We start from the raw sequence: 7,372 nt of genomic DNA on the forward strand, positions 1-7,372 counted from the left end.
TTTGGATTATCAAGATAGTCACTCTTGTAGTGACCCTTCTTATGGCATTGATAGCATTATACCTTGGACATGTCTACTTTCGTCCTTGATCCTTTCTATTTCTTTCCTTTATGTTGAGAAATGTAGGTATTTGATACTCCTTTAGGATTTGCAACTAGAGATATCCTCAATTCTTCTTGACTGCGGGAAATCCATCTTTCTTCTAAAGTAGGAGCTTCCTTCCAACTGCTAAGACCCGTACCAACACCCCAAGTAGGTGGAAATCCTAATAGAGTAGTAATCACAAGTTCTTTGTTTAGAAAAATTTCATCAATGGTCAAAAGATCATATTTGATTCTCACCATCTTCACAAAGAAGGATGACACTATATATTCTTTAGTCATATTTGTGGTACTTGTTTCATTCTTCATGCTTGCCACTTGACCAATGCTCTTAGTAGAGAATAACTTTGAAAAGGATTCATACATTTCCTGAGCATGATTGATGTTGGCTATGAATGGTACACAATTGTCTTTTATTCCTTCTACCATTAGAGTCATGGCCACCAATTCTAGTTATATGAATTTTACTTTATCAGCATCACTGGAGTCATCTATAGGATTCTTTACATTTCCTTTGACCAAGTCTAGTACCTTGTTCTTTTCAAGGATGAGGTCGATCCTCTTCTTCCAAGACCTGTAGTTTGAGGATCCTTAAATTTTTTTCTCTCCCTTGATTGTGTTAGGCATTTTCCTTGACTATAGTAGACTCCTTCCCTGAAATAATCCTTTTGAATGGTTCACAGATCAAGCTTGAGACAACCTTTTTATTTTTTCTTCCCCAAAGCTCGAAACCATGTTAGAAAATCAAAAACGTAGAAATATTTTCTTTATACTTGATAATTACTTATGATGTTCATGACTTCTTATTAGGATTTTTTATATCTTCTTTCCTTTAGTTCATCAAGGAATTAAAAAAGTAATAACACATCAACAATGGACACTTGATGTAGGCTCACAGCCAAGGAAAAACCCCTCTCTAGGGTAAAACTCTGTCAATAATTCTTCCTTCAATTGTTTTCAAGAGATATTCCGAGACTCGTAACCTTGACACAATCTTTCCTCCACACCAAGTGAGCCTTCTTCCTTACTTGCAAATGATCCTTCTTGACCTAGTAGCAACAACAACAATGGAAACACTTTCTTTGACCCAACAACTTTTACCTTGCCTTAGAGACTTTGATCTTCACTGAAAGACTTCGATCTTCACTTATAACCTTCGATATTGGACCAATACATCTTCTTGGGGTGACAACGTCAACACAATAATTGCTTACGACAACTGGCTACGACACCAATAAGAGAAATTTTATCTTCCAAACTAGAGCACGAGAGACAGAGAGAGTTCCACCAAAGGTTCGATTCTCACTTTCTCCTTTCCCTAGACAAAGCTCGCACTTCCTTCTCCTCCTTCTTCTATTTCGCACTTCTTCTAGATTCAAGAGAGATCGAACTTGCTTGTGAGAGAGTATGCTTCAAATGGAATTCGAACTTCTCTATTTATAATCCATTGGTGAGGTTAAATAGCCTTCCTTGAGGCCAACTTGATCATTTTAAGGGTGGCTTGGTGTGGAGACAACATAATTCATATTGACTCAATACTTAACCTTTTTACATGATTCAAAAGCCCAACAAGGGTCTCTTTAAAAGTACAATGGCTCTATTGACTCATAATAAATCCTAGAAGTACTAACTGGGGACTTTGACCTAAAACATGATGACCCAAGCATGAAATCCATGCTTTAATAAGTCATAACAATAACAGTAATAATTGTTTTCTTTACTGTTTTGACAAGTACATTGCAAGATGACTCAAATAGATTAAATGAAGACCAAACCTAGTTACATTTTCCAACAACATCCACTAGGAGGGAGAAGAATTAAACCCACACCAGGGATGCTAAAAATTGCTCTTTCTCCGGGTTGTAACATTCTTGCTAGTTTCTAAGGAATAGCCCCACATTACCCATGAAATATGGGCCATTCTCAAACACTGTTTCCGGTACTCTAGGTCTGCAAAGCCTCATTGTGAACAAACCCTTTTCCCACAAATGTAGTTCCACTACTCCACTTAGGTTCCATTTGGTTTGGATCCACTGCACAATATCTTGTTCGTTGGGCCAGATGCCCATGAATTTACAAATCCAAGCATGATCTTTCATGAACTGTCGTGTTTTCTCCAGTCGATTTTTGGGGATCACAAATTTGGGGTTTTTGACAATTTTCAAGAGGCAACGGTTTCATCCTTTAGACTACCATTGTGCCCCCATAGTTGGGGAATTTTTTGTGCCCACATTGTCTCATCCAAACCTGAATTTTTGGGATGCTGTATAATTGGTCCTTTGACGACATCGTGAAAGGGGGAGGGTCCTGCCCTCCCCTGCATGGGGGCCACTCATGAGCCTCCCTCTCATTTGGCAGCTCAAAAAACTCTAACTTGTTTTCAATAATTGTTTGATCTGCCTTCCGAGGCGATTGTGGCAGGGGTTGCATCACTCTTCCTGCTGAAAACTAATTACTGCAAACCTTAGTAGAGGGAGCTCCGTAATAATATTATCATATTATTATAATATAATAGTATTTATTTTAAACTCTGATTCTAATTGTTTTAATTATTATCATATTTATAATATAATAATAATTATATTTTTTAATATAATTATTTTTATTGTATTATTATTATTATATTTATATATTTATTAATATCGATAATAATATTAATATTAAATCTATATCTATTTAATAATGTGAATGTGCATATAATTAATATTAAATTTATATTTATTTAATAATGTGAATGTGCATATAATTGATATATATATATATATATTTATCTATAGAAAAGGTGTATTAACCATATTAATTAATATGATTGTGCTAATATAATTCAAATAATTATAAAAATGTGAGAGAAAAAATTTATGTTCAAAATTGAGATGAAAATATGTATTAAAATAAGTAAATGAATATTAACTTACTTACACTTCATAGCTAATCCATAAAGTGATTATAATACATTTGATAAAATGTGAGATGATTTATCTATAGAGAAAGTGTATCAACCAGGTGAATTAATATAATTGTGCTAATATAATTCAAATAATTATAAAAATGTCAAAGAAAAATTTAAATTCACATTTGGGATGAAAATATGTATTAAAATAAGTAAATGAATATTAACTTAGTTACACTTCATAGTTGTTAAACACACATGGACAGCAAAGAATAGGAAAGATAAATCAGTGAGTTCATTTTTTATTTACATAAGATACACATTTATAGTACAATACGTGACTCTTGGGATTCATATCCCAAGGTCTCTTGGAATGCTTAGTCTTTTCGGCTTCCACACTAACCCTTTAGGATTAGGTGTCCAACATTCCCCCCCTTAATCCGAAGGGTTATGTATGAGTCCAAGAAAAGAGCTGTAATACAAAATGTGCAAAAAATACATGGCAGCACTAGGCTGAATGTGCTCTATGAAATGTTGGTAAAAAAGGGCGGTGGTTTAAGGATGACCACCAACACTGGAACTCTTAGTGCAGTTCCCGGAACTCTTCCAAAACTGGCAAGAAATTGAAGTTTTCTGCTAGAGGAAGTGATCCTATTGTTTTAAAGAGGGAAACCTTCAACCATAAAAGGGAGGTCTCACCCCGCATAAAAGGTAAAACTTCAACCTGAAAAGGGAAGTCTCAACCTGTGATGGTTTAAGGATAACCAACAACTCTGGAATGCTTAATGAAATTCCTGGAACTCTTCTAAAACTGGCAAGAAGTTGGAGTCTTCTGCTAGAGGAAGTGTTCTTAATCTGTGATGGTTTAAGGATGACCAACAACTCTGTAATTCCTGGAATTCTTCCAAAACTGGCAAGAAGCTGGAGTCTTCTGCTAGAGGAAGTATCCCAGATCGCCAACTGAAGGCATGTTCAGGCATCTTTGTCTCTGGCTACAACTCTGAAACTGGTGTGGCAGGTTGTGGCTCAGGCTCGCTTGATGTGGCTTTGAAGCTTGTAGATGACCATCATTTCCCCCCCTGTCAGGTACAAGGTGAGAAGATGGAGAAAACTCAACTGCAAGACTGTTCAATACTCTGGAACAAGTTCTAACATGTGTTTGGAATATCTTCTTGGCTGTTGATGCCCATTGCCAAGAAGCGATCCATCCAAGATGAATCTTTGTTCTTGCAGGACGTTTGTTTTTGAAGCATCTGTGTGAAGAATGGCTGGTTTTATGACAGTGCTTACATGGATGAAGATCAAAACAGTGATCTTTCAGATGGCCAACTCGATCACAGTGTTGGCATTTCTCAATCTGTTGTTGTTGTTGTTGCTGTGGAAGAGGGGCAGAATCTAGAACAGATGAAGCTGAACTGTTATGAGGAGTAGACGCACTGTCATGAGGAGCAGGTGGACTGTCATCACTGAATCCAGCACTCTGAAACTGAATGGGCTTTGAGTAGTCTGGAATATGAAAGGACAAGTCCTCGTCATATCCAAGACCAGTTCTGTGCTTGTTGTGGACAAGCTGTTCCCAAGGTCTGATGATGGGCTTGGGAAGTGCAGACTGAGTTTCTGCATCTGCATATACAACTGCTACTTTATTGGATTCTGGATCTGATTCAACTTCAATCTTACTAATTTCACCACTTGTTGTTTTAACCTTGAACAACATATTGTTTTGAGCAGAAAACAATTTGGAATGACAAATCTGTTGAAGCTCATCTTGTTGGAACTGAGATTCTAGTTGAAAAAAATCAATCTTTTCTTGTGCATCATGCAGGCAGGTCTGAATGTCACAAAGAGTGTCTTTGCTGACATTTACCTTCCCATCAATAGTGGAGTGTATTAGTGTATTCAGTAACTCTAATACATCATCAAATCTAGCCATTGTCTCAACAAAGAAATGAACACTCAACAATCCTAGTGGAGACTATAGCAAGTCTAGACAAACCCCAGCTATTGAAGATTTCAAAAAATTAAGAATATCAGTTTGAAAAATACATTGTCCAATACCAGTCTTTCAGAGATTCTGTTCTTTAAATTCTGTAGAAATTTCACATCTGACTAGACTTTGTAGCTGATTCCTTCAAACTCTATAAAACTTGCCTCTATATCCCTTCTGGAAGCTCAGGAATGCAAAAAGAATAAAAAATTCGCAAATACCAGAAAATGTTAGGAAGAATAGTGTCAATTTAGGTCCGTGGAAGAACAAGTCACCACGCTGTTCTATTCCTTAATCAGCATTTATAGATCTTCAAAAGCTTACTGCTGACCCAAGGATACTCTGACTATAGCAAATTTCTCATTTTCTTCATCAAATAAAAGTCAAACTACCTATGTTAACGAGAGACAATTCCAAAGGTCATGTGCCTCATCCTGTGGATTTTTATATAAGTAAATCATAAAACCATCACTGCCAGAAACTATTACTTTACATAGCAAACTAATCCCTGCTTGCCGGGTATTTGCAATTGAATTTTACAAAACCTTGTGTGCACGAGAAAAATGTAACCAAAAAAAGTGCACTTGGTGCCTACCCACTATTGCATATACTTGCCAACCTTTTCCGCAGTAGTACAATTCTAATCATAAATCTCATGCAGCACAAAGCCTAGCAGAACGCTGCTTCTCGATATCCTAGACCTCCCTTTTGATAAGTCACCACAAAGGGTGTAAAAGCTGTAGATTCTATACTTAAAAAATTTCCAGAGCATGGAGAGACATTGTCAATGAAGGGTTTGATTTATAATTGCATGGACCACAAGACAGAAGCTTATGACCTTGTTCGGCATGGCTTAAAGAATGATGTGAAAAGTCACGTCTGTTGGCATGTTTATGGCCTTCTATACCGTTCAGATAGGGAGTACAGTGATGCAATCAAAAGCTATAGGAATGCTCTTAAGATTGATCCAGAAAATATTGAAATTCTACGGGACCTTTCTCTTCTACAGGCACAAATGCGAGGACCACCCACGCTTCCGCTTCAGGCAACTCTGATGTATATCAGCAGCAAACTGTCATTGAAAGCACACGACGGACATCAAACTATTAATACAGAGATGAGCCAAGAGGTTAATGAAGACAGGTGCGCTCTCGCGCTATATCTGCATAAAATCAATTTAATGTATCTCATATAAAGCCGCGCATCAACGCTTTACATATGTGCCAATCACGCACTGAAACACCAACAAGACTACAATTTCGAGTGAAAGAGATAAACTCCCTGCGGAACTGCATCGAGAAGAAATTCGCCGAGAGGAATTGCTGAGAGAAGATATGCTACGCTATCAGGAGGAAGCAAGACGTGCAGCACGTACTGATTATCCTCAGGCTCCTTTAACTGGTTATGGTGTTGATCCTGCTATAGCTGAGAGGGAGCTATTACTATATGGAGCTGGAAGGGATTATATTCCTCAGGCGGCTCTGCAATCTCAAGATCCATATGCGAGTCTGCAATCACAATCCCCACGGCCCTACGTTGAGGAAGATCGATCCTCCCAAGAGCAATTCAATTCGAGCCTATGCTTATTGACTATTTGGAAATGATGCGTTATGACAGATATGTAGCTCAGCGTTCCAGACAAGAAAAATACACGGAGAAAATTACGTAACAGCAGCGACCGAATAACCTTACTTTGAGTCGTTGAATCCGCCTCTACTTAACAATACCGTTGAGCATACCTCATAACCGCGCGGGGCAGATGCATTCCGTAAATCAATTCCTGGTGGAGTGGACGAGCGGAGCTTCATATGGTGGCCCCAGGGTTGACATTATGTTCTGAAACTTTCCTTCCCTTCCACAAATTAACGAAAAACCTTTCGATAAGAGCATTAATGGGAAGATGGATTTTCTCTGCACAAAACTTTAAACCTGGGCAAAGGATTTTCTTTTAACGACAGTTTGAATCTTCTCGGCTGAGCAAAACACGTTCAGATGCATGTAACCCGAAAATAGTGTTCAAACGCTTCAACGGATGTATAGTGCGCAGTCTTCATGACACCTCTGTCCTGATGATTGAGCGCAGCAGAAAACGGATGCGCAGAGAATCAAGCAGAGGATAGAGCGCTGGCAGAGGTAGAGGACAGAGCGCTAGGAGGTGCAGAGAATCACGCAGAGGACAGAGCGCTGGCAGAGGTAGAGGACAGAGCGCTGGAATTTATGGGAGAGAACGTTTCGATTCTAGAACTGATAGAATGTTTTGATTACAACAGCCACTGAATGGTCTCCAGCAGCGTAACGCACCATTACACTCATGAACCGCACCATATACCATTCAAATGATTTAAAAACAAGTCAATATCAAGCATCAACCATTCAAATGTTATTATTCAAAAG

Source organism: Pinus tabuliformis, chromosome 3_2 (assembly GCF_031772625.1).
Source record: "Pinus tabuliformis cultivar Carrire ecotype Pingquan chromosome 3_2, CPIR1, whole genome shotgun sequence".
Classification (NCBI taxonomy): Eukaryota; Viridiplantae; Streptophyta; class Pinopsida; order Pinales; family Pinaceae; genus Pinus; species Pinus tabuliformis.